This window comes from Mauremys reevesii, linkage group 5, assembly GCF_016161935.1.
Source record: "Mauremys reevesii isolate NIE-2019 linkage group 5, ASM1616193v1, whole genome shotgun sequence".
NCBI classification, from domain to species: Eukaryota; Metazoa; Chordata; order Testudines; family Geoemydidae; genus Mauremys; species Mauremys reevesii.
Window position 1 is genome coordinate 36884687 of NC_052627.1, and position 27711 is coordinate 36912397.

The 27711-nt window shown below is 48.5% G+C and overlaps 3 long non-coding RNA genes across 17 annotated transcripts in view; all 3 read right to left on the reverse strand.

Moving 5' to 3' along the window:
• Positions 1-3163: 3163 nt before the first annotated feature.
• Positions 3164-6159, reverse strand: LOC120405873. The gene is made up of 2 exons (XR_005598937.1): positions 4862-6159; positions 3164-4429 (listed from the first exon to the last, which is right to left on the reverse strand). It is a non-coding gene; the product is annotated as an uncharacterized LOC120405873 (long non-coding RNA).
• A 3203-nt stretch (positions 6160-9362) lies between these two features.
• On the reverse strand, positions 9363-12271 carry LOC120405877. Its single transcript, XR_005598959.1, has 3 exons — positions 12220-12271; positions 10376-11774; positions 9363-9930 (listed from the first exon to the last, which is right to left on the reverse strand). It is a non-coding gene; the product is annotated as an uncharacterized LOC120405877 (long non-coding RNA).
• Positions 12272-15167: 2896 nt separating this feature from the next.
• Positions 15168-27711, reverse strand: part of LOC120405876 — a 165681-nt gene continuing 153137 nt past the window's right edge. For 12 of the 15 annotated variants that reach the window (XR_005598948.1, XR_005598949.1, XR_005598952.1 and 9 more), the window contains 3 exons: positions 17746-19381; positions 15905-17303; positions 15168-15464 (listed from right to left, as the gene is read on the reverse strand). This is a non-coding gene — a long non-coding RNA (uncharacterized LOC120405876). Of the gene's footprint in view, positions 15465-15904; positions 17304-17745; positions 19382-20133; positions 20169-21281; positions 21430-21691; positions 21772-27711 lie in introns of those variants that run through there. The other 3 variants (XR_005598957.1, XR_005598956.1, XR_005598958.1) reach the window with 3 other exon arrangements.

Below are 27711 nucleotides of genomic sequence, written 5' to 3' on the forward strand. Positions count from 1 at the left end.
CTCATTTATAGACCACCTGTTAGTGGAATATTATGATCCATTCCATAGGCTAGGGAAAATAAAAATTTCAGGTGAAATCTCACTGTCCAGCTGTAGCGCAATTTCATTTCTGAATTCCCTTTCACATCTTGAAAGAACAAGGAGAAATATAATTTTCATGCTAAACATATTTCTCCCCCTAATGAGCAGTGTGTGTGTAGCAAGGAAATGACATGAGTTTTGACTTTTTTTGTAGTGGAGTAGGAAGTGCTTGAGGAAAGAGTGATCCAGTGTTCCATGCAATGTGTTTGGAGAACAGAAATTAACCCTATTAGTTGTGGATTAATGGTGTGTGTGAAATAATTACACATAGAAAGGCCTTGTTTGTCTTCGTTCTCAACAAAATATTGTGGCACTTACTATTGAAATATTAAACTGACTGCCACTTACTGAAATGGGAAGCGCTTTCCTTACAAAGGATAGCAATGTTCAGTGAAGGAAGGCTGAATGGGTCAGAGGAGTAGTAAAAAGATATGGATCCATTCACCTGTAAATCACCAGTTCAGATTGGATGGTTGGTAGTGGCTTTTTCCTTGGAGTGGGGGTTGATCAGTAAGTCATCAAGTAAGGTTTAGATATTATCTCCTTCTCTCAAAGAGCTGCATTACTATCTACAAATACCCTACAGACAGTTGGTAGTTCAAAGGTGACTGAAATGTTGTGTTATAATCAGAGGAATTTTCTGGTCACCGCTGGATAAATATGTGAAGATAGGCTTCTTTCAAATCTATTGAAGTCATGGAGTTCCCCTGGTGTAAGTGCGGCTACTGCACACTTTAGACTTTGTTCATCTGCTTTTTCTATAGCGGGCGAACAATCACCTAATATTGAGCATTTGCTTTCAAAGTTGCCCACTTTTGAACAATAAATCATAGGTCAAGGTAGTAAATAAAAAGTACATCCCCACTGCATACATATTTTAAATGGAACAAACAGCATCTGGTACACTAGAAATGAACGAACAAATGCCAAGAGAGAGAGACTATTTAAATTCATTATACACCAAGACAGTTTTTTTCACCGGCTTAGCACAATTAATATTTACATAGTGTATTATATCTTCATGCACCCGTACCAAAGTTAATCTCTAGTTCTCTCCCACCCCTATAGAATTTCATTTTTAGTAAAAATTCCGGTTAATGCTTTTCTTCAGTAGATCTCAAAACACTTTACAAATGAGCTCAGTACAATCATCTCACCCACACTTTTTAAAAAATCAGATAGAGAAGCTGGCGTATGGAGGTGAAGTGACTTGCCCAAGGACAGCCAGTGGCCCAACAGCAGAGCCAGGAATAGAAACCAGGTCTCCTGAATCCAAGGCCAGTGCTCTAAACCACTAGACCACAGTACCTCACATTTAGAAGCATATTGAGAATGGAGTACACCATAAAAGTTAATTTCTGAGAAACATGAGATTGAATTATGTGACGTTGCACCTCATAATGCTTTATGGAAATATGCTTATGAATGTAAATATGACATAACTCTAAGATGTATTATGCTACATATGCCATGTAACATATCTCTGCAAAGGTTATGATCTACTGAATATATTCATCCTATTTGTATGCAGGTATCATTTTTGTATTCGAAGTTATGAATATTGGCTGGGTACTTGTTTGATTTTAAGTAGCCTTAGTAAGGCATTTGGTCAGCTTCTTTAGAAAGAAATTTTCAAATTAAGTGCCCAATGAAGAAACACTTAACAGACAATGGATCTTGGAAGACTCCAATCCACATAAGAAGTCTACCTGGGGACATTCAAGGTAGCATGTAAGCAATGGCTGCCACCTGTGAAGTTCTGAGTCATGCACGGACATGTGACTTGCCTATGTGACTCCAAAACTCCATCTTATAGTTGGGATTCTATACAGGGGCAGGGAGGGGTCTCCACCCACAAGAGAAAGTCTATTTAAGCCCCTAGGAGACACCTCCATTTTGTTTTCAGCTGGCTCAAGAGATAGCCTCTCCACCCCAAAGGATACCAGAAAGAAACTGGAACCAATGACAGTAACCACAGGGGTGTGAGTGATTGGTGGACCCCGACTAGAAGGAGGCTAGCCTGTAAAAGAGGCTTAATGGAACATCTCTGAGGGTGAGATTTTTTCTGTATTCAGCTTCTTACTGTATTAGGCTTAGACTTGCGTGTTTTATTTTATTTTGCTTGGTAATTCACTTTGTTCTGGCTGTTATTACTTGGAAGCACTTAAATCCTACTTTCTGTATTTAATAAAATCACTTCTTACTAATTAATTAACCCAGAGTAAGTATTAATACCTGGCGGTGGGGGGGGGGGGAGGCAAACAGCTGTGCATATCTCTCTATCAGTGTTATAGAGGATGAACAATTTCTGGGTTTACCCTGTATAAGCTTTATACAGGGTAAAATGGATTTATTTAGGGTTTGGACCCCATTGGGAACTGGGCATCTGGGTGTTGGACACAGGAACACTTCTTAAGCTGATTTCAGTTTAGCCTGTACCTTTTGAGGGACGTGGTTCAGACCTGGGTCTGAGTTTCCAGCAGGCTAGTGTGTCTGGCTCAAACCAGGCAGGACACTGAAGTCCCAAGCTGCCAGGGAAAATGGGCTCAGAGGTAGTCTCAGCACATCAATTGGCAGTCCCCGAGGAGGTTTCTGTGATCCAACCCATCACAAATTGACTATAAAAATATTATATTAATCTACTTTTTAAAATATTTCTGAATGGGAAAGGTGCAGAAACCAGAGGACCTTGCTAGTTTTAGGCCAATCTTATCATAGCCACAATCATATATTGTGCTCAGGAAGTGAGCTCTAGGGCCTGCAGATCTCAAACAATCTATAAGCCCATGAACAGTGAAGGGACCAAACAAAGGCTATTCCTGTGCACCTTAAAGCTCTAGGAGGGCAACCTTATGCACCTAAGTGGCAGTAAGATGTTCATCCTCAAGATCACACTGCAGTCTGCCCAAAACGCGGGATCCAAGAGAAAAATCAAACTTGCACCACTATACGGTACTTACTTCCAAGGACCGCATGAAAAGGGTAAAAAGATGTTAATTAAATTACATGTAACGATACCAAAATTCTTCACAAGTTTACCAGATTCCTTTTTGTTTAGCCACAGAAAAAATGGAGACTATACTTGAATGCATACATTTTATTAATTGAATTACATAAATCGTAATAAATACATTAATAAATAAGGAGTTACAGAAAGCAAAGAAATGTGATATGGCAATCAAAGTTCAATCCATGCATTTAATATGGAGTAGTCCAACTTTTATCAAATAGGTATAATCAGACCTAGTTAATTCATTTCACACATCATAAAGTGGTGATTTTAGCAAAATCATCTTAATACAGAACAGAATTAACTACCAGTGTAAATCCTTTAATACAGATTATTGTTCAACACTTAAGTGGCAGAAGTAGAAGTTTTCCACAATTATTGCACTTTGAAAAGCTCAATAAGGTTTAAGGGACCCCCTAGAGCTGTAGAAATGCTACCCTCTTGAAAGTCTCTGGAAATATCTTTATTCTGCCTGGTCATCTTCATCCAAGATTTTGGAATTAGGAATGACAGTAAGAACTGAGGTAGCCAAGTGGGTCCTGCATCCCTGTTGAGCTACAAATTCAAAGCTCAGGGATTTCAAATACATACCCAAAATTAACTTTCACACCAATCAAATTGCACCAAACAGGCAACCTCAGCTTTGCCCTCTAAATGCATCTACTAATGTACGTATACAAAAACATCTAAAACTGCCAACAATTCACATTAAACCAATACCAGAAAAACAATCATAATCACAGAATACTGCACCTCTACCCAAATACCAAGACTTAACAGAAAAATGCCTACCTAAACATCCACATCATCATCCTCTGAATTCAATCAGCATAAAAGACTATTAAAACACCACTATTGCCACGTCCACCAATGGACAGAACTACTAAAAACACTATAACTTCTGACACAATAGGTGCAAAGTTAAAATTGAATGTGTGGTACACTTTGGTTGGTGTGACCGTTTAAGAAGAGTAGGTGTTTGAAAGCTGTGAAGTACAGGAAGTAACTGCCACTTGCCAGAACATTTAGCTTTCTTTGCTTCCTTTTAGAAATGTGTGAGAAATACACAAGTTAGGTGTTACCTGAAGTAAATGTTAATTTTGTGAACCTTAACTTTATATGAGGAGTTTGGGGGGCAGAATTGAAGGTGAGTGGAAAATACAAATGTATGCCCTCCCTTCAGTCACATCATTGTACTTCCAGTAGGAAATGATGACTTATTAATAATAGGAAGTGATCATTCCATAGAACTTGTGTGTTTAAGGTCTCTGCATTTCAGATCCACAGCTATGCCTTGGTACTGACACCTCCTTCTTCTCCACTTATGCTTCAAGATGCCTGAAAGAGAGAGAGGGTGCACAAGGCGTGTGTAAGTGAGAACCGCTTTCGACAACTCCACGTCCCGCACGCACACTCACTGTAAACTACTCAGACAGTGATCTTTTCCGCCCGCATCTGCAGACAGTCTGGATATTGAGGTCCAAGACAATTCTTTGTGGTCCTCAGACACTTCCTGAAGCATTTCCCCCTCCTCCCAAGTCGCACAGGGTGAGAAAAGTACCGGAGCCCTCCACCTCTAAAGCCACCATCTCCAGATTTCCCCTTGACAATTATTTCACCAGGCGGTCTCCATGCAAAATCAAGGGGAATTAAATGATTAAGGGCGGTAAGGAATGAATTGACAAGTGTTCCTAAATGAATGTGACAAGGTATACTGCCTGGAATGACACAGTCCAAAAGCGCCACAAGACACTCCCTTTCGCAACTTACCACCAATAGCATGTCAGCTGTCCAAGAGTCCAAGAAGGGAGTAGAAAGCAGGAGACTTGGCTGCAGATTTCCAGGCATGTTGGAAGCGCTGCTTGAAGGGCCGGAAGTCTGGACACAGTCTCATGGGGGCACCATATATAGTAGCTGATGAGACCTGTACCCTGTTTACAGGGTGCTCATTCAGGGCAGTGGCTGCATTTGGCCTAGTGCCTAGAGACTAGAGGGCAAAGACCCGATCCCTGATTACAGGGTGGTCGTTCGCAGCAGGCTGTGAAGACAGCACGAGGCCAAGAGAGCCAAAGGGCCTCGGAGACACACACCCTAGTTACAGGGAGGTCAAGCTGCCCATGTTAGTGAAATGATGCTAATCTCCCAGTTTTTAAGAGCGAGCTGCAACCTGTACCCTGATTACAGGGTGGTCGCTGGCATTAGCCAAAGAGCAGGGACCATATCCTGAATTACAGGAAGGTCAAGCTGTCAAAGTACCAGAGAGCTCGATAGGGCCCATTCTAGAGAGACTTGTGACATAGACCCTAATTACAGGGTTGTCACGCTGACTAGTGGGGCAGAGCACGGCGTAAAGCCAAATGAGCAAGAGGGCAGAGACCCGGACCCCAGTGACAGGGCGGTCACATTGCTCAGTTTAACAAAGAGCTCAATGCCCCTCCAAAGACAGGCGGAGGTGACTGGCATCCTGATTACAGGGCAGTCACACCTCACTAACCAGCTAACGGAGACCCTCAGGGCCTCAGAGACGCAAACCCTAGTTACAGGGAGGTCAAGCTGCCCATGTTACTGAAAAGTTTCTAATCCCCCAGATTTCAAAAGCGAGATGCAACTTGTACCCCGATTACAGGGTGGTCGCTGGCATTAGCCCAATAGGAGAGACCATAACCTGAATTACAGGAAGGTCCAGCTGTCAAAGTACCAAAGAGCTCGATAGGTCCCATTCTAGAGAGACTTGTGACATGGACCCTAATTACAGGGTTGTCACGCTGACTAGTGGGGCAGAGCACAGCGTAAAGCCAAATGAGCAAGAGGGCAGAGACCCGGACCCCAGTGACAGGGCGGTCACATTGCTCAGTTTAACAAAGAGCTCAATGCCCCTCCAAAGACAGGCGGAGGTGACTGGCACCCTGATTACAGGGCAGTCACTCACACTAGCCAGATAACGGAGCAGAATGTCAAAAGGACACAATGGCACAGACCGGGACCCAGCTTACAGGGCGGTCACGCTGCTCCAGGTATTAAAAGGCTCGAGATTCCCATACAGTCTAATTACATGACCTGAGGCCTGATTTGAGGAGGTTACTGTGCCCAGAGTTCCTTTCCTTTTCCTCCATCTTCTTATCTCCTCTGTGCGTGGCATTCCTGACACTTCCTTCTTCTCCACTTGTGCTTCAAGATGCCCGAAGAGAGAGAGAGGTGCACAAGGCGTGTGTAAGTGAGAACCGCTTTCGACAACTCCACGTCCATACGCACACTCACTGAAAACTACTCAGACAGTGTTCTTTCCGCCAGCATCTGCAGACAGTCTGGATATTGAGGTCCAAGACAATTCTTTGTGGTCCTCAGACACTTCCTGAAGCATTTCCCCTCCTCCCAAGTCGCAAAGGGTGAGAAAAGTACCGAGCCCTCCACCTCTAAAGCCACCATCTCCAGATTTTCCCTTGACAATTATTTCACCAGGCGGTCTCCATGCAAAATCAAGGGAATTAAATGATTAAGGCGGTAAGGAATGAATTGACAAGTGTTCCTAAATGAATGTGACAAGGTATACTGCCTGGAATGACACAGTCCAAAAGCGCCACAAGACACTCCTTCGCAACTTACCACCAATAGCATGTCAGCTGTCCAAGAGTCCAAGAAGGGAGTAGAAAGCAGGAGACTTGGCTGCAGATTTCCAGGCATGTTGGAAGCGCTGCTTAAAGGGCCAGAAGTCTGGACACAGTCTCATGGGGGCACCATAAATAGTAGCTGATGAGACCTGTACCCTGTTTACAGGGTGCTCATTCAGGGCAGTGGCTGCATTTGGCCTAGTGCCTAGAGACTAGAGGGCAAAGACCCGATCCCTGATTACAGGGCGGTCGTCGCAGCAGGCTATGAAGACAGCACGAGGCCAAGAGAGCCAAAGGGCCTCGGAGACACACACCCTAGTTACAGGGAGGTCAAGCTGCCCATGTTAGTGAAATGATGCTAATCTCCCAGTTTTTAAGAGCGAGCTGCAACCTGTACCCTGATTACAGGGTGGTCGCTGGCATTAGCCAAAGAGCAGGGACCATATCCTGAATTACAGGAAGGTCAAGCTGTCAAAGTACCAGAGAGCTCGATAGGGCCCATTCTAGAGAGACTTGTGACATAGACCCTAATTACAGGGTTGTCACGCTGACTAGTGGGGCAGAGCACGGCGTAAAGCCAAATGAGCAAGAGGGCAGAGACCCGGACCCCAGTGACAGGGCGGTCACATTGCTCAGTTTAACAAAGAGCTCAATGCCCTCCAAAGACAGGCGGAGGTGACTGGCATCCTGATTACAGGGCAGTCACACCTCACTAACCAGCTAACGGAGACCCTCAGGGCCTCAGAGACGCAAACCCTAGTTACAGGGAGGTCAAGCTGCCCATGTTACTGAAAAGTTTCTAATCCCCCAGATTTCAAAAGCGAGATGCAACTTGTACCCCGATTACAGGGTGGTCGCTGGCATTAGCCCAATAGGAGAGACCATAACCTGAATTACAGGAAGGTCCAGCTGTCAAAGTACCAAAGAGCTCGATAGGTCCCATTCTAGAGAGACTTGTGACATGGACCCTAATTACAGGGTTGTCACGCTGACTAGTGGGGCAGAGCACAGCGTAAAGCCAAATGAGCAAGAGGGCAGAGACCCGGACCCCAGTGACAGGGCGGTCACATTGCTCAGTTTAACAAAGAGCTCAATGCCCCTCCAAAGACAGGCGGAGGTGACTGGCACCCTGATTACAGGGCAGTCACTCATACTAGCCAGATAGCGGAGCAGAATGTCAAAAGGACACAATGGCACAGACCGGGACCCAGCTTACAGGGCGGTCACGCTGCTCCAGGTATTAAAAGGCTCGAGATTCCCATACAGTCTAATTACATGACCTGAGGCCTGATTTGAGGGAGGTTACTGTGCCCAGAGTTCCTTTCCTTTTCCTCCATCTTCTTATCTCCTCTGTGCGTGGCATTCCTGACACTTCCTTCTTCTCCACTTGTGCTTCAAGATGCCCGAAAGAGAGAGAGAGGGTGCACAAGGCGTGTGTAAGTGAGAACCGCTTTCGACAACTCCACGTCCCGCACGCACACTCACTGAAAACTACTCAGACAGTGTTCTTTTCCGCCAGCATCTGCAGACAGTCTGGATATTGAGGTCCAAGACAATTCTTTGTGGTCCTCAGACACTTCCTGAAGCATTTCCCCCTCCTCCCAAGTCGCAAAGGGTGAGAAAAGTACCGGAGCCCTCCACCTCTAAAGCCACCATCTCCAGATTTCCCCTTGACAATTATTTCACCAGGCGGTCTCCATGCAAAATCAAGGGGAATTAAATGATTAAGGGCGGTAAGGAATGAATTGACAAGTGTTCCTAAATGAATGTGACAAGGTATACTGCCTGGAATGACACAGTCCAAAAGCGCCACAAGACACTCCCTTTCGCAACTTACCACCAATAGCATGTCAGCTGTCCAAGAGTCCAAGAAGGGAGGAGAAAGCAGGAGACTTGGCTGCAGATTTCCAGGCATGTTGGAAGCGCTGCTTAAAGGGCCAGAAGTCTGGACACAGTCTCATGGGGGCACCATAAATAGTAGCTGATGAGACCTGTACCCTGTTTACAGGGTGCTCATTCAGGGCAGTGGCTGCATTTGGCCTAGTGCCTAGAGACTAGAGGGCAAAGACCCGATCCCTGATTACAGGGCGGTCGCAGCAGGCTGTGAAGACAGCACGAGGCCAAGAGAGCCAAAGGGCCTCGGAGACACACACCCTAGTTACAGGGAGGTCAAGCTGCCCATGTTAGTGAAATGATGCTAATCTCCCAGTTTTTAAGAGCGAGCTGCAACCTGTACCCTGATTACAGGGTGGTCGCTGGCATTAGCCAAAGAGCAGGGACCATATCCTGAATTACAGGAAGGTCAAGCTGTCAAAGTACCAGAGAGCTCGATAGGGCCCATTCTAGAGAGACTTGTGACATAGACCCTAATTACAGGGTTGTCACGCTGACTAATGGGGCAGAGCACGGCGTAAAGCCAAATGAGCAAGAGGGCAGAGACCCGGACCCCAGTGACAGGGCGGTCACATTGCTCAGTTTAACAAAGAGCTCAATGCCCCTCCAAAGACAGGCGGAGGTGACTGGCATCCTGATTACAGGGCAGTCACACCTCACTAACCAGCTAACGGAGACCCTCAGGGCCTCAGAGACGCAAACCCTAGTTACGGGGAGGTCAAGCTGCCCATGTTACTGAAAAGTTTCTAATCCCCAGATTTCAAAAGCGAGATGCAACTTGTACTCCGATTACAGGGTGGTCGCTGGCATTAGCCCAATAGGAGAGACCATAACCTGAATTACAGGAAGGTCCAGCTGTCAAAGTACCAAAGAGCTCGATAGGTCCCATTCTAGAGAGACTTGTGACATGGACCCTAATTACAGGGTTGTCACGCTGACTAGTGGGGCAGAGCATGGCGTAAAGCCAAATGAGCAAGAGGGCAGAGACCCGGACCCCAGTGACAGGGCGGTCACATTGCTCAGTTTAACAAAGAGCTCAATGCCCCTCCAAAGACAGGCGGAGGTGACTGGCACCCTGATTACAGGGCAGTCACTCACACTAGCCAGATAACGGAGCAGAATGTCAAAAGGACACAATGGCACAGACCGGGACCCAGCTTACAGGGCGGTCACGCTGCTCCAGGTATTAAAAGCCTCGAGATTCCCATACAGTCTAATTACATGACCTGAGGCCTGATTTGAGGGAGGTTACTGTGCCCAGAGTTCCTTTCCTTTTCCTCCATCTTCTTATCTCCTCTGTGCGTGGCATTCCTGACACTTCCTTCTTCTCCACTTGTGCTTCAAGATGCCCGAAAGAGAGAGAGAGGGTGCACAAGGCGTGTGTAAGTGAGAACCGCTTTCGACAACTCCACGTCCCGCACGCACACTCACTGAAAACTACTCAGACAGTGTTCTTTTCCGCCAGCATCTGCAGACAGTCTGGATATTGAGGTCCAAGACAATTCTTTGTGGTCCTCAGACACTTCCTGAAGCATTTCCCCCTCCTCCCAAGTCGCAAAGGGTGAGAAAAGTACCGGAGCCCTCCACCTCTAAAGCCACCATCTCCAGATTTCCCCTTGACAATTATTTCACCAGGCGGTCTCCATGCAAAATCAAGGGGAATTAAATGATTAAGGGCGGTAAGGAATGAATTGACAAGTGTTCCTAAATGAATGTGACAAGGTATACTGCCTGGAATGACACAGTCCAAAAGCGCCACAAGACACTCCCTTTCGCAACTTACCACCAATAGCATGTCAGCTGTCCAAGAGTCCAAGAAGGGAGGAGAAAGCAGGAGACTTGGCTGCAGATTTCCAGGCATGTTGGAAGCGCTGCTTGAAGGGCCAGAAGTCTGGACACAGTCTCATGGGGGCACCATAAATAGTAGCTGATGAGACCTGTACCCTGTTTACAGGGTGCTCATTCAGGGCAGTGGCTGCATTTGGCCTAGTGCCTAGAGACTAGAGGGCAAAGACCCGATCCCTGATTACAGGGCGGTCGTTCGCAGCAGGCTGTGAAGACAGCACGAGGCCAAGAGAGCCAAAGGGCCTCGGAGACACACACCCTAGTTACAGGGAGGTCAAGCTGCCCATGTTCGTGAAATGATGCTAATCTCCCAGTTTTTAAGAGCGAGCTGCAACCTGTACCCTGATTACAGGGTGGTCGCTGGCATTAGCCAAAGAGCAGGGACCATATCCTGAATTACAGGAAGGTCAAGCTGTCAAAGTACCAGAGAGCTCGATAGGGCCCATTCTAGAGAGACTTGTGACATAGACCCTAATTACAGGGTTGTCACGCTGACTAGTGGGGCAGAGCACGGCGTAAAGCCAAATGAGCAAGAGGGCAGAGACCCGGACCCCAGTGACAGGGCGGTCACATTGCTCAGTTTAACAAAGAGCTCAATGCCCCTCCAAAGACAGGCGGAGGTGACTGGCATCCTGATTACAGGGCAGTCACACCTCACTAACCAGCTAACGGAGACCCTCAGGGCCTCAGAGACGCAAACCCTAGTTACAGGGAGGTCAAGCTGCCCATGTTACTGAAAAGTTTCTAATCCCCCAGATTTCAAAAGCGAGATGCAACTTGTACCCCGATTACAGGGTGGTCGCTGGCATTAGCCCAATAGGAGAGACCATAACCTGAATTACAGGAAGGTCCAGCTGTCAAAGTACCAAAGAGCTCGATAGGTCCCATTCTAGAGAGACTTGTGACATGGACCCTAATTACAGGGTTGTCACGCTGACTAGTGGGGCAGAGCATGGCGTAAAGCCAAATGAGCAAGAGGGCAGAGACCCGGACCCCAGTGACAGGGCGGTCACATTGCTCAGTTTAACAAAGAGCTCAATGCCCCTCCAAAGACAGGCGGAGGTGACTGGCACCCTGATTACAGGGCAGTCACTCACACTAGCCAGATAACGGAGCAGAATGTCAAAAGGACACAATGGCACAGACCGGGACCCAGCTTACAGGGCGGTCACGCTGCTCCAGGTATTAAAAGGCTCGAGATTCCCATACAGTCTAATTACATGACCTGAGGCCTGATTTGAGGGAGGTTACTGTGCCCAGAGTTCCTTTCCTTTTCCTCCATCTTCTTATCTCCTCTGTGCGTGGCATTCCTGACACTTCCTTCTTCTCCACTTGTGCTTCAAGATGCCCGAAAGAGAGAGAGAGGGTGCACAAGGCGTGTGTAAGTGAGAACCGCTTTCGACAACTCCACGTCCCGCACGCACACTCACTGAAAACTACTCAGACAGTGTTCTTTTCCGCCAGCATCTGCAGACAGTCTGGATATTGAGGTCCAAGACAATTCTTTGTGGTCCTCAGACACTTCCTGAAGCATTTCCCCCTCCTCCCAAGTCGCAAAGGGTGAGAAAAGTACCGGAGCCCTCCACCTCTAAAGCCACCATCTCCAGATTTCCCCTTGACAATTATTTCACCAGGCGGTCTCCATGCAAAATCAAGGGGAATTAAATGATTAAGGGCGGTAAGGAATGAATTGACAAGTGTTCCTAAATGAATGTGACAAGGTATACTGCCTGGAATGACACAGTCCAAAAGCGCCACAAGACACTCCCTTTCGCAACTTACCACCAATAGCATGTCAGCTGTCCAAGAGTCCAAGAAGGGAGAAAGCAGGAGACTTGGCTGCAGATTTCCAGGCATGTTGGAAGCGCTGCTTGAAGGGCCGGAAGTCTGGACACAGTCTCATGGGGGCACCATAAATAGTAGCTGATGAGACCTGTACCCTGTTTACAGGGTGCTCATTCAGGGCAGTGGCTGCATTTGGCCTAGTGCCTAGAGACTAGAGGGCAAAGACCCGATCCCTGATTACAGGGCGGTCGTTCGCAGCAGGCTGTGAAGACAGCACGAGGCCAAGAGAGCCAAAGGGCCTCGGAGACACACACCCTAGTTACAGGGAGGTCAAGCTGCCCATGTTCGTGAAATGATGCTAATCTCCCAGTTTTTAAGAGCGAGCTGCAACCTGTACCCTGATTACAGGGTGGTCGCTGGCATTAGCCAAAGAGCAGGGACCATATCCTGAATTACAGGAAGGTCAAGCTGTCAAAGTACCAGAGAGCTCGATAGGGCCCATTCTAGAGAGACTTGTGACATAGACCCTAATTACAGGGTTGTCACGCTGACTAGTGGGGCAGAGCACGGCGTAAAGCCAAATGAGCAAGAGGGCAGAGACCCAGACCCCAGTGACAGGGCGGTCACATTGCTCAGTTTAACAAAGAGCTCAATGCCCCTCCAAAGACAGGCGGAGGTGACTGGCATCCTGATTACAGGGCAGTCACACCTCACTAACCAGCTAACGGAGACCCTCAGGGCCTCAGAGACACAAACCCTAGTTACAGGCAGGTCAAGCTGCCCATGTTACTGAAAAGTTTCTAATCCCCCAGATTTCAAAAGCGAGATGCAACTTGTACCCCGATTACAGGGTGGTCGCTGGCATTAGCCCAATAGGAGAGACCATAACCTGAATTACAGGAAGGTCCAGCTGTCAAAGTACCAAAGAGCTCGATAGGTCCCATTCTAGAGAGACTTGTGACATGGACCCTAATTACAGGGTTGTCACGCTGACTAGTGGGGCAGAGCACAGCGTAAAGCCAAATGAGCAAGAGGGCAGAGACCCGGACCCGGACCCTAGTTACAGGACGGTCACATTGCTCAGTTTAACAAAGAGCTCAATGCCCCTCCAAAGACAGGCGGAGGTGACTGGCACCCTGATTACAGGGCAGTCACTCACACTAGCCAGATAACGGAGCAGAATGTCAAAAGGACACAATGGCACAGACCGGGACCCAGCTTACAGGGCGGTCACGCTGCTCCAGGTATTAAAAGGCTCGAGATTCCCATACAGTCTAATTACATGACCTGAGGCCTGATTTGAGGGAGGTTACTGTGCCCAGAGTTCCTTTCCTTTTCCTCCATCTTCTTATCTCCTCTGTGCGTGGCATTCCTGACACTTCCTTCTTCTCCACTTGTGCTTCAAGATGCCCGAAAGAGAGAGAGAGGGTGCACAAGGCGTGTGTAAGTGAGAACCGCTTTCGACAACTCCACGTCCCGCACGCACACTCACTGAAAACTACTCAGACAGTGTTCTTTTCCGCCAGCATCTGCAGACAGTCTGGATATTGAGGTCCAAGACAATTCTTTGTGGTCCTCAGACACTTCCTGAAGCATTTCCCCCTCCTCCCAAGTCGCAAAGGGTGAGAAAAGTACCGGAGCCCTCCACCTCTAAAGCCACCATCTCCAGATTTCCCCTTGACAATTATTTCACCAGGCGGTCTCCATGCAAAATCAAGGGGAATTAAATGATTAAGGGCGGTAAGGAATGAATTGACAAGTGTTCCTAAATGAATGTGACAAGGTATACTGCCTGGAATGACACAGTCCAAAAGCGCCACAAGACACTCCCTTTCGCAACTTACCACCAATAGCATGTCAGCTGTCCAAGAGTCCAAGAAGGGAGTAGAAAGCAGGAGACTTGGCTGCAGATTTCCAGGCATGTTGGAAGCGCTGCTTAAAGGGCCAGAAGTCTGGACACAGTCTCATGGGGGCACCATAAATAGTAGCTGATGAGACCTGTACCCTGTTTACAGGGTGCTCATTCAGGGCAGTGGCTGCATTTGGCCTAGTGCCTAGAGACTAGAGGGCAAAGACCCGATCCCTGATTACAGGGCGGTCGTTCGCAGCAGGCTGTGAAGACAGCACGAGGCCAAGAGAGCCAAAGGGCCTCGGAGACACACACCCTAGTTACAGGGAGGTCAAGCTGCCCATGTTAGTGAAATGATGCTAATCTCCCAGTTTTTAAGAGCGAGCTGCAACCTGTACCCTGATTACAGGGTGGTCGCTGGCATTAGCCCAATAGGAGAGACCATAACCTGAATTACAGGAAGGTCCAGCTGTCAAAGTACCAGAGAGCTCGATAGGGCCCATTCTAGAGAGACTTGTGACATAGACCCTAATTACAGGGTTGTCACGCTGACTAGTGGGGCAGAGCACGGCGTAAAGCCAAATGAGCAAGAGGGCAGAGACCCGGACCCCAGTGACAGGGCGGTCACATTGCTCAGTTTAACAAAGAGCTCAATGCCCCTCCAAAGACAGGCGGAGGTGACTGGCATCCTGATTACAGGGCAGTCACACCTCACTAACCAGCTAACGGAGACCCTCAGGGCCTCAGAGACACAAACCCTAGTTACAGGCAGGTCAAGCTGCCCATGTTACTGAAAAGTTTCTAATCCCCCAGATTTCAAAAGCGAGATGCAACTTGTACCCCGATTACAGGGTGGTCGCTGGCATTAGCCCAATAGGAGAGACCATAACCTGAAATACAGGAAGGTCCAGCTGTCAAAGTACCAAAGAGCTCGATAGGTCCCATTCTAGAGAGACTTGTGACATGGACCCTAATTACAGGGTTGTCACGCTGACTAATGGGGCAGAGCACAGCGTAAAGCCAAATGAGCAAGAGGGCAGAGACCCGGACCCCAGTGACAGGGCGGTCACATTGCTCAGTTTAACAAAGAGCTCATGCCCCTCCAAAGACAGGCGGAGGTGACTGGCACCCTGATTACAGGGCAGTCACTCACACTAGCCAGATAACGGAGCAGAATGTCAAAAGGACACAATGGCACAGACCGGGACCCAGCTTACAGGGCGGTCACGCTGCTCCAGGTATTAAAAGGCTCGAGATTCCCATACAGTCTAATTACATGACCTGAGGCCTGATTTGAGGGAGGTTACTGTGCCCAGAGTTCCTTTCCTTTTCCTCCATCTTCTTATCTCCTCTGTGCGTGGCATTCCTGACACTTCCTTCTTCTCCACTTGTGCTTCAAGATGCCCGAAAGAGAGAGAGGGTGCACAAGGCGTGTGTAAGTGAGAACCGCTTCGACAACTCCACGTCCCACGCACACTCACTGAAAACTACTCAGACAGTGTTCTTTTCCGCCAGCATCTGCAGACAGTCTGGATATTGAGGTCCAAGACAATTCTTTGTGGTCCTCAGACACTTCCTGAAGCATTTCCCCCTCCTCCCAAGTCGCAAAGGGTGAGAAAAGTACCGGAGCCCTCCACCTCTAAAGCCACCATCTCCAGATTTTCCCTTGACAATTATTTCACCAGGCGGTCTCCATGCAAAATCAAGGGGAATTAAATGATTAAGGGCGGTAAGGAATGAATTGACAAGTGTTCCTAAATGAATGTGACAAGGTATACTGCCTGGAAAGACACAGTCCAAAAGCGCCACAAGACACTCCCTTTCGCAACTTACCACCAATAGCATGTCAGCTGTCCAAGAGTCCAAGAAGGGAGTAGAAAGCAGGAGACTTGGCTGCAGATTTCCAGGCATGTTGGAAGCGCTGCTTAAAGGGCCAGAAGTCTGGACACAGTCTCATGGGGGCACCATAAATAGTAGCTGATGAGACCTGTACCCTGTTTACAGGGTGCTCATTCAGGGCAGTGGCTGCATTTGGCCTAGTGCCTAGAGACTAGAGGGCAAAGACCCGATCCCTGATTACAGGGCGGTCGTTCGCAGCAGGCTGTGAAGACAGCACGAGGCCAAGAGAGCCAAAGGGCCTCGGAGACACACACCCTAGTTACAGGGAGGTCAAGCTGCCCATGTTAGTGAAATGATGCTAATCTCCCAGTTTTTAAGAGCGAGCTGCAACCTGTACCCTGATTACAGGGTGGTCGCTGGCATTAGCCAAAGAGCAGGGACCATATCCTGAATTACAGGAAGGTCAAGCTGTCAAAGTACCAGAGAGCTCGATAGGGCCCATTCTAGAGAGACTTGTGACATAGACCCTAATTACAGGGTTGTCACGCTGACTAGTGGGGCAGAGCACGGCATAAAGCCAAATGAGCAAGAGGGCAGAGACCCGGACCCCAGTGACAGGGCGGTCACATTGCTCAGTTTAACAAAGAGCTCAATGCCCCTCCAAAGACAGGCGGAGGTGACTGGCATCCTGATTACAGGGCAGTCACACCTCACTAACCAGCTAACGGAGACCCTCAGGGCCTCAGAGACACAAACCCTAGTTACAGGCAGGTCAAGCTGCCCATGTTACTGAAAAGTTTCTAATCCCCCAGATTTCAAAAGCGAGATGCAACTTGTACCCCGATTACAGGGTGGTCGCTGGCATTAGCCCAATAGGAGAGACCATAACCTGAAATACAGGAAGGTCCAGCTGTCAAAGTACCAAAGAGCTCGATAGGTCCCATTCTAGAGAGACTTGTGACATGGACCCTAATTACAGGGTTGTCACGCTGACTAATGGGGCAGAGCACAGCGTAAAGCCAAATGAGCAAGAGGGCAGAGACCCGGACCCCAGTGACAGGGCGGTCACATTGCTCAGTTTAACAAAGAGCTCAATGCCCCTCCAAAGACAGGCGGAGGTGACTGGCACCCTGATTACAGGGCAGTCACTCACACTAGCCAGATAACGGAGCAGAATGTCAAAAGGACACAATGGCACAGACCGGGACCCAGCTTACAGGGTGGTCACGCTGCTCCAGGTATTAAAAGGCTCGAGATTCCCATACAGTCTAATTACATGACCTGAGGCCTGATTTGAGGGAGGTTACTGTGCCCAGAGTTCCTTTCCTTTTCCTCCATCTTCTTATCTCCTCTGTGCGTGGCATTCCTGACACTTCCTTCTTCTCCACTTGTGCTTCAAGATGCCCGAAAGAGAGAGAGGGTGCACAAGGCGTGTGTAAGTGAGAACCGCTTTCGACAACTCCACGTCCCGCACGCACACTCACTGAAAACTACTCAGACAGTGTTCTTTTCCGCCAGCATCTGCAGACAGTCTGGATATTGAGGTCCAAGACAATTCTTTGTGGTCCTCAGACACTTCCTGAAGCATTTCCCCCTCCTCCCAAGTCGCAAAGGGTGAGAAAAGTACCGGAGCCCTCCACCTCTAAAGCCACCATCTCCAGATTTCCCCTTGACAATTATTTCACCAGGCGGTCTCCATGCAAAATCAAGGGGAATTAAATGATTAAGGGCGGTAAGGAATGAATTGACAAGTGTTCCTAAATGAATGTGACAAGGTATACTGCCTGGAAAGACACAGTCCAAAAGCGCCTCAAGACACTCCCTTCGCAACTTACCACCAATAGCATGTCAGCTGTCCAAGAGTCCAAGAAGGGAGTAGAAAGCAGGAGACTTGGCTGCAGATTTCCAGGCATGTTGGAAGCGCTGCTTAAAGGGCCAGAAGTCTGGACACAGTCTCATGGGGGCACCATAAATAGTAGCTGATGAGACCTGTACCCTGTTTACAGGGTGCTCATTCAGGGCAGTGGCTGCATTTGGCCTAGTGCCTAGAGACTAGAGGGCAAAGACCCGATCCCTGATTACAGGGCGGTCGTTCGCAGCAGGCTGTGAAGACAGCACGAGGCCAAGAGAGCCAAAGGGCCTCGGAGACACACACCCTAGTTACAGGGAGGTCAAGCTGCCCATGTTACTGAAAAGTTTCTAATCCCCCAGACTTCAAAAGCGAGATGCAACTTGTACCCCGATTACAGGGTGGTCGCTGGCATTAGCCCAATAGGAGAGACCATAACCTGAATTACAGGAAGGTCCAGCTGTCAAAGTACCAAAGAGCTCGATAGGTCCCATTCTAGAGAGACTTGTGACATGGACCCTAATTACAGGGTTGTCACGCTGACTAGTGGGGCAGAGCATGGCGTAAAGCCAAATGAGCAAGAGGGCAGAGACCCGGACCCGGACCCTAGTTACAGGGCGGTCACATTGCTCAGTTTAACAAAGAGCTCAATGCCCCTCCAAAGACAGGCGGAGGTGACTGGCACCCTGATTACAGGGCATCCACTCTCACTAGCCAGATAACGGAGCAGAATGTCAAAAGGACACAGTGGCACAGACCGGGACCCAGCTTACACGGCTGTCACTCTTTTTAGGTTTCCAGAGAGATCTATATCCCCCAGAATACACAGCGTCTTGGTCTCTCCCCCAGTTATAAAATGAGGACTCCCACCAACCTGCTGATGTGGCGTGCTGTCAAAATAATGATGGGCAGAGACCAAAACCCTGTATACAGAGTGGTCAAGTTGCCCTGGTACTAGGAGATCCTGTATTTCCTTTGACCTAAATCACCCTCATTAAAGGGCAATCCTTGCCATCGCCCACTAATAGGAACTGAACGTGAAGAAAGCAGAAGTGGAGAGAGATTCTCCTATGCACTAAAAGATGCTATCTGAGCTTTTACTCTTTCCTTTTGTGGGGAGGAGGAGGATTAACATATTAATACACATTCAGCTCTTTTTCCAATTCTGAGGAGAGTAAAGAAAAAGCACTGCAGTGATTTAACTGAAAGAACTCAACATAAATAAATAAATAAATATAGACGTTTACACCCATTTGTATCACGTTCACTCACATACAGATACATACAAAACAAAGGGGGACTTCCCAGAATAGAAAGAGAGCTGATTGCAATAGGTCACTTGACCCACAGTGTTAAACTTGACCAATCTTCCTTCCCTCCAAAAAGAAAGGGAAAAGGTATAAGACCTGGACCCTGCTTACAGGGGGGTCACACTGTTCAAGGGATTAAAATGCTCGAGATCCCCATACAGTGTAATTAGGTGACCAGAGGCCTCATTAGAGGCAGGTTACTGTGCCCAGAGTCCCTTTCCTTTGCGTCCATCTTCAGTGACTTCTCATCTTTCTTCCCCTTGGCTTGACATTCCTCAACCTTTCCTCTTGTCCACTTGTGTTTGAAGCTGCCTGAAAGAGAGGGAGCACAGAGGCATGTGTTAGTCAGACACCTTTACAACAACTCCACAACTCTCAGATAAGGATTTTCCCCTCCTGAGTCAGAAAAGTACCAAATCTTTCATGCTGAGCTCCTCCTCCTGCATCACCTCAGCCATTCCGGGCCAAGTTCCGACCCGCCCCTTCAGAATTATCTCAGCTTTTCCCACCCAGGCTACCGACCCACCCCCTTCAGAGTCACCGCAGCCTTTCCCACCCAGGCTACCGACCCACCCCCTTCAGAGTCACCGCAGCCATTCCCGCCCAGGCTCTGACCCACCCCCTTCAGAGTCACCTCAGTCTTTCCCGGCCAGGCTACCGAACCACCCCCTTCAGAGTCAGCTCAGCCTTTCCCGCCCAGGCTCTGACCCACCCCCTTCAGAGTCACTTCAGCCTTTCCCGCCCAGGCTTGATCCACCCCCTTCAGAGTCACCTCAGCCTTTCCCGCCCAGGCTCTCACCCACCCCCTTCAGAGTCACCGCAGCCTTTCCCACCCAGGCTACCGACCCACCCCCTTCAGAGTCACCGCAGCGTTTCCCGCCCAGGCTCTGACCCACCCCCTTCAGAGTCACCTCAGCCTTTCCCGCCCAGGCTCTCACCTACCCCCTTCAGAGTCACCTCAGCCTTTCCCGCCCAGGCTCTCACCTACCCCCTTCAGAGTCACCTCAGCATTTCCCACCCAGGCTCTGACCCACCCCCTTCAGAGTCATCTCAGCCTTTCTCACCCAGGCTCTGACAGACCCCGCAATTCAGAGTCACCTCAGATTTTCCCACCCAGGCTTCAACCCACCCCCTTCAGAGTCACCACAGTCTTTCCCTCCCAGGCTCCAACCCCACCCACCCTTGAGAGTCACTTCAGCTTTTCCCGCCCAAGTGCCGGACTCCTCCTCTGCCACCTCAGATTTTCCCGCCAGAGGGTCTGGGCTCCTACTCTGGCGTTACACAGGCTCTGACCCCCTGGCACCTCAGCCTTTCCCACTCAGGCTCCGACCCCCGTCTCCTTCAGAATCACCACAGCATTTCACGCCCAGGATCTGACCCCGCCAACATTCAGAGTCACCTCAGCCTTTCCTGCCTAGTCTCTGACTCCCCCCTTAGGGTCACCTCAGTTTTTCCCACCCAAGTTCCGGACTCCTCCTCCTCTGCCACTGAAGACTTTCCCGCCCAGAGTCCAGGCTCCTCCTCTGGCATTACCCAAGCTCTGACACTCCCCCTTGAGAGTCACCTCAGAGTTTCCCGCCCCGTCTACGACCCCTGCCCCTCCTTTAGGGTCACTTCAGCTAGTCCTGTCCAGTTTTCATCTCACCCTTTCCCTCCCAGGAGCCAAGCTCCTCCTCAGCTGCCACCTCAGCCTTTCCCGCCCAGATGCCAAACCCACTCCTCTGGGATCACTTCAGCACTTCCCCCTACCTCGTTGATCTACCTCAGACCTTTCCCGCCTCAGCTCAAACCCCATACACCAGCTTGTGCCACCACATCTCTTTGCCCATCCTGCTGCCTCAAATCACGTTCCTCAGCCCCTTGTGCAACCTCAGCATTTCCCTACTGAACTTGAACCCTTCCTTATGCCCTGACCTTTCTGTGCCTGGCTGGAGCCCTGCCCTCTGGTGCCCAGTCACATGCTCCTCACCCCTCTCCTCGAGTTACCTCAGTGCTTCCTGCCTCAAGCCCAACCCTTCCCTATGCGCGTGCCCCTTCTGTGGGTTTGCCCCCAGCCTCCTACTGCCCTCTCAGCATTGCTCCTTCCTCAGCGCCTTCTGCCTGCCCCATGTTGCAGTTTCCCAAACAACCCACATTCCGTCTAACCGCTGCCTCAGACTTCCCGCCAGAGCCAGCTGCTTCCCGCCGTCTCATCGCGGCGCTCCAGCCTCACCTTTGCCCCTCCTGCCACCTCACAACCCGGCCACCCGCTCCTCTTTCTCAGGCAGTGCCTGTCGCTGCTTCCCATCCGGCCTCCTTGCGGTGCCTGCACCACTTTCAGCCTATGCCGCAGTCCCTCTCATGCCGCCATGTGGAAGCCTGGTCTGAGCCCCCCGCCTCTGAGGTGCTTGTTTCATCTGGTCCCAAGCAGTCTGATGTTCTCGGGGTAGCGGGGCCTCCTGCAAGGTTCTACTGGCTGTGGGCAGCTCCTAGTGCCGCTTCTGCCCGTTGAGCCCCCCTTTCCCTGAGGGCCTGGAGCAGTGTCAGAATTTTGAAGACCAGGGCCCCTACCTGGGCACGTGGCCCTCTGCTCCTAAGCCCCACCCCCGGATCGTGCCGCCTCAGAGGTTCTCACGGGCCCACCTCACAGTCGGCGCCTGCCAGCCTCTAACCTGAAGTCTTGCATCAATCTCGAGCTGACTCAGCCTCTCTCTCACACCGAACGCCCTCCCTCTTGAACCAATTCCCGCCCAGTCTGAGCCCCGCCCCCTGGTGGAGCCCTAGGTGGCCTCCATCCAGCCCTTGTGTCTGTGACTAAGTTTTGGAGTCCTGGTGCCCTGGTGGCAGCAGGGCAGCGATGCACAGAGCTGCCTCCAGAGGCGCGAGGGGCGGATCTCACTTGTCAGGCTTCTCATGGCGGCCCCCGCACTGAGCCTGCCCTGGCCTCTTCCTATGGGGCAGGAGGAACCAAACCATCCTCTGCTGTCCCTCAGTAGTGCACAGAGCCTGCCTGCACCTGTTTCCCCACTGTGCCAAGCTTGGCCCCATCCCTGCTGCTCAGGCTTTAGCACCAAGCCCACCATGGCTTCCCTCATCCCCAGCAGCGCGGGGCCAACCCAGGCTCTTTGGCAGAGCCCACCACCAGCCCAGGGAGGAGTTGGGCCACTCCCAGCCTTAGGCAGTGACTTCCCACTTGCACAGCCCGACTCCACTGACAGGAAAGAGAAACCAGGGGCGAGCGACCCACATCCTCAAAGATGTTTGGGCTCCTCACTCCCCCTCACATAATGGCTATGTACCTTGGAGGAGCTGGGCCAATATAGCCAAAAGATATAGCAAAAGCTTCTAGTGTAAAGAGACATCCCCTGCAAAGGCATCAGAAAGGAAATGACATGCACACTGAAATGTGCTGAGGTGCTATCTACACATCAGTATACTGAGTCCTCAAGGTTCTTCTTTTTATCCATAGAGGTTTAAATGAATCTTCTAGGCAAAGCACTTTCAGCCTTGATTTAATTATATGGATGTGTTTTATAGTACACAAAAATAAAGAGCTTGTAATTTTACAATTCTATCTACAAGAGACCAAATGTCATAGCCTAGTATCTTTAACTGTAAACCATACTAGAGTTACATGGAAATTCTGGTCTTTGTTCCCCTTGAAGAAATAGAATATATAGGATTTGTATGCGTGTTTGAATGTTTGGCGATAATAATTCCAGTAGCTAGCCGTGAATAAGTGTTTGCAGAGGACATATGTAGATTTGTTTATGTAACTTTAGTGCCCTTGTGGCCAAGATGGAGTCTGTTCTGCAGGCAGCTCTGGCCAAGAAAAGGGCCGCACAGGAATGCAGCAGTGAAAGATCCTTCTACCCCAGGGGCATCTGTTCCAAACCCCCCAGAGTGAACACACACACACACACACACCGGAAGAATATAAGAAAGGGAAATATTTTTGTTTCCACAGGGATGAAAGGAGAAAAATAATAGGGGGAAAGTTGGGGGAAGCAGTAAAACAGGGTTGCGTTCATTACAAGGCTCCACTAGTATCACAGTCGGAAAGAGCTGGGGGGAGAACCAGGGGCGGCTCTAGGAATTGCGCCACCCCAAGCAGGGCGGCACGCCGCAGGGGGCGCTCTGGTGGTCGCCAGTCCCACAGCTCCGGTGGACCTCCTGCAGACGTGCCTGCGGATGGTCCGCTGGTCCCGCGGCTCCGGTGGACCTCCCGCAGGCACGTCTGCGGGAGGTCCACCAAAGCCGCGGGACCAGCGGTCCCTCCGCAGGCATGCCTGCGGGAGGTCCACCGGAACCGCCTGCCGCCCTCCTGCGGCACACCGCCCCAAGCGTGCGCTTGGTGCGCTGGGGTCTGGAGCCGGCCCTGGGGAGAACGGTAATTCTATTTTGTAGAGGATTTTGCTATTTCAAAATCAGATTTCATTCTGATTTGGAATTCTATTCAAAAATTTTGAAATTCTCTGTGTAATGGAATTGCTGATCTCCACTGAGCTCTAAAGCGGCCTTGTAGGCTGCCCCGGAGCTGGAGACCCTTGGAGCCTTACAAGACCTAGCTCCACGGTAGCATACCTGGTGGGTTGTCCTGGAGCCATGGACCCTAAGAGCCCTACCTGGCGAGGAGTCATGAGCCTGGCAGCTGGGGCTCCCGCAACTTTCAGGCTCCCAGCTTTCCATCAGCCCACCAGGCAGGCAGCTGAGGAGCTGGGAGCCTGGAAGCCCGGGTTCCCCAGCAGCGTGCCACATGGTCTGTGAAGGAGCCAGGCAGCTGAGCTGTCAGGAAGCCAAGCAAGTTTCCGATGGCATTCTGCCTGGCAGGCAAAGTTCCATTGGAAACATGCTCGGTTTCTGGTGGATTCTGTCAGAATTGACACAGTCCTGCAGTGTGTTTCAATTTCAACAAAAGAGCAAACTCTGGCAATTGTTTTTTTCTAACAAGCTCTGCTAATTAGCAGTGGAGAGCAACACGACACAATAGTTTTAAACAATAAGACCATCATAGACAAATCAAACAGCAAGGAAGATAATTTTTAAATAGGCAGAATGCATGGTAATTATTCAGTGGAAATGCAACCTGCACCAATGCAGTCTTTGAGAGGTTTAGCCAACTTTACACCAGGTTAACTAGCTGCAACCTATTCTATTGAATAGTCAGTCCTGGCAGATCTTTTGTTTAGCTGTAGAAGCCCTTTCTTTTTTCCAGGTATGCATGATGACTCTGGCTGAGGTATGCTAGAATGGTACTTTGCTGAATTAGAGCCCTCATCATCATACCATCAGGTTTCAGGTCTTTCGTAATGTACCATTCATCCTCTAAGAAGGAAGAAGCCAAGTGAATTGGGTTTAAGGGAAAGGGGCAAGTCAGAGTACCTGTAAACAGAGAAAAGACGACTATTGAATCTATTGAAGTCATGGAGTTCCCCTAGTGTAAATGCAGCTGCTGCACGCTTAGACTTTGCCTGCTGTAGAAAAAGCAGATGAACAATCACCTAATATTGAGTATTTCCTTTCCAAGTTGCCCCACTTCTGAATAATAAATCATAGGGCAAAGGTAATAAATAGAAAGCACATCCCCATGCATATTTCAATGGAACAAAAAGCATCTGCTATAGTAGAAATGAATTAACAAATGCAAAGAGAAGGGCTGTTTCAATTCATTATTCACAAGACAGTTTTCTTCACAGCATTAGCAAAATTAGTGCTATGCCTACATAGTGAATTATATCTTCATGCACCCTTACCAAAGTTAGGTAGATCTCAAGCAATCTATAAGCCCGTGAACAGTGAAGGAACCAAACAAGGGCCTATTCTGGTTCACCTTAAAAGCTCTAGGAGGGCAACCTTATGCACCTAAGTGGCTGTGAGATCTTCATCCTCAAGATCACACTGCAGTCTGCCCAAAACGCGGGATCCAAGAGAAAAATCAAACTTGCACCACTACACGGTAGTTACTTCCAATGACCGCATGAAAAGGGTAAAAAGATGTTAATTAAATTAAACGTAACCATACCAAAATTCTTCACAAGTTTACCAGATTCCTTTTTGTTTAGCCAAAGAAAGAACTGAGACTATACTTGAATGCATACATTTTATTAATTTAATTACATAAATAGTAATAAATACATTCATAAATAAGGAGTTCCAGAAAGCAAAGCAATGTGATATGACTATCAACGTTCAGTCCATGCATTTAACATGGTGTAGTCCAACTTTTATCAAATTAGGTATAATCAGACCTAGTTAATTCATTTCACACATCATAAAGTGGCGATTTTAGCAAAATCATCTTAATACAGAACAGAATTAACTACCAGTGTAAATCTTTTAATACAGGTCATTGTTCAACACTTAAGTGGCAGAAGTAGAAGTTTTCCACCATTATTACACTTTGAAAAGCTCATTAAGGTTTAAGGGCTCCCCTAAAGCTGCAGAAATGCTACCCTATCTTTATTTTCCCTGGTCATCTTCATCCAAGATTTTGGAATTAGGAATGACAGTAAGAATTGACAGGTTTCAGAGTAGCAGCCGTGTTAGTCTGTATCCGCAAAAAGAACAGGAGTACTTGTGGCACCTTAGAGACTAACAAATTTATTTCAGCATGAGCTTTCGTGAGCTACAGCTCACTTCTTCGGATACATAGAATGGAACACGCAGACAGGAGATATTTATACATACAGAGAACATGAAAAGGTAGAAGGATGCACACCAACAGGAAGAGTCTAATCAATTGAGATGAGCTATCATCAGGAGAAAAAAAAACTTTTGAAGTGATAATTAAGATGACCCATAGAAGGTGTGAGGAGAACTTAACATAGGGAAATAGATTCAATTAGTGTAATGACCCAACCATTCCCAGTCTCTGTTTAAGCCTGAGTTAATTGTATCTAATTTGCATATTAATTTGAGTTCAGCAGTCTCTCTTTGGAGTCTGTTTTTGAAGTTTTTTTGTTGCAAAATTGCTACCTTCGAGTCTGTCACTGAGTGGTTAGAGAGGTTGAAGTGTTCTCCCACTGGTTTTTGAATGTTATGATTCCTGATGTCAGATTTGTGTCCATTTATTCTTTTGCGTAGAGACTGTCCGGTTTGGCCAATGTACATTGCAGAGGGGCATTGCTGGCACAAGATGACATATATCACGTTGGTAGATGTGCAGGTGAACGAGCCCCTGATGGCATGGCTGATGTGATTAGGTCCTATGATGGTGTCACTTGAATAGATATGTGGACAGAGCTGGCATCGGGCTTTGTTGCAAGGATAGGTTCCTGGGTTAGTGTTTGTGTTGTATGGTGTGCGGTTGCTGGTGAGTATTTGCTTCAGGTTGGGAGGCTGTCTATAAGTGAGAACTGGCCTGTCTCCCAAGATCTGTGAGAGTGAGGGATCATCTTTCAGGATAGATTGTAGATCTTTGATGATGTGCTGGAGAGGTTTTAGTTGGGGGCTGCAGATGATGGCTAGTGGCGTTCTGTTATTTTCTTTGTTGGGCCTGTCCTGTAGTAGGTGGCTTCTGGGCACTCTTCGGGCTCTGTCAATCTGTTTTTTCACTTCAGCAGGTGGGTATTGTAGTTTTAAGAATGCTTGATAGAGATCTTGTATGTGTCTATCTCTGTCTGAGGGATTGGAGCAAATACGGTTGTATCTTAGAGCTTGGCTGTAGACAATGGATCGTGTGGTGTGTCCCGGATGGAAGCTGGAGGCATGTAGGTAAGTATAGCGGTCAGTGGGTTTCCGGTATAGGGTGGTGTTTATGTGACCATCGCTTATTAGCACAGTTGGTCTAGGCTGAGGTTGATGATGGGACGGAAATTGTTAAAATCACGGTGGAATTCCTCGAGGGCTTCTTTTCCATGAGTCCAGATGACGAAGATGTCACCAATGTAGCGCAAGTAAAGTAGGGCCGTTAGGGAACGAGAGCTAAGGGAGCGTTGTTCTAAGTCAGCCATAAAGATGTTGGCATACTGTGGGGCCATGCAGGTACCCATAGCAGTGCTGCTGACTTGAAGGTATATATTTTTTAGTAAGAACTGAGGTAACCGGGTGGGTCCTGCATCCCCGTTGAGCTACAAATTCAAGCCTCAGGGCTTTCAAACACCTAACCAAAATTAACTTTCACACCAATCAAATTGCACCAAACAGGCAACCTCAGCTTTGCCCTCTAAATACATCTACTAATGTACGTATACAAAAACATCTAAATTTGCCAATAATTCACACTAAACCAATACCAGAAAAACAGTCATAATCACAAAATACTGCGCCTCTACCCAAATACCAAGACTTAACAGAAAAAGACCTTCCTAAAACATCCAGATCATCATCTTCTGAATTCAATAAGCATAAAAAAACCATTAAAACACCACTATTGCCACTTACATCAATGGACACACTCTAGCTTCTGACACAATAGGTGCAAAGTTAAAATTGAATGTGTGGTACACTTTGGTTGGCATGACCGTTTAAGTAGAGTAGGTGTTTGAAAGTTGTGAAGGGCGCTGAGTAACTGCCAGTTACTAGAAAATATTGTTTTGTTTGCTTCCTTTTAGAAATGTTTGAGAAATACACAAGTTAGGTGTTACCTGGAGTAAATGTTAATCTTGTGAACCTTAACTTTATTTGAAGAGTTTTTGGGGCAGAGTTGAGGGGGAATGGTGAAT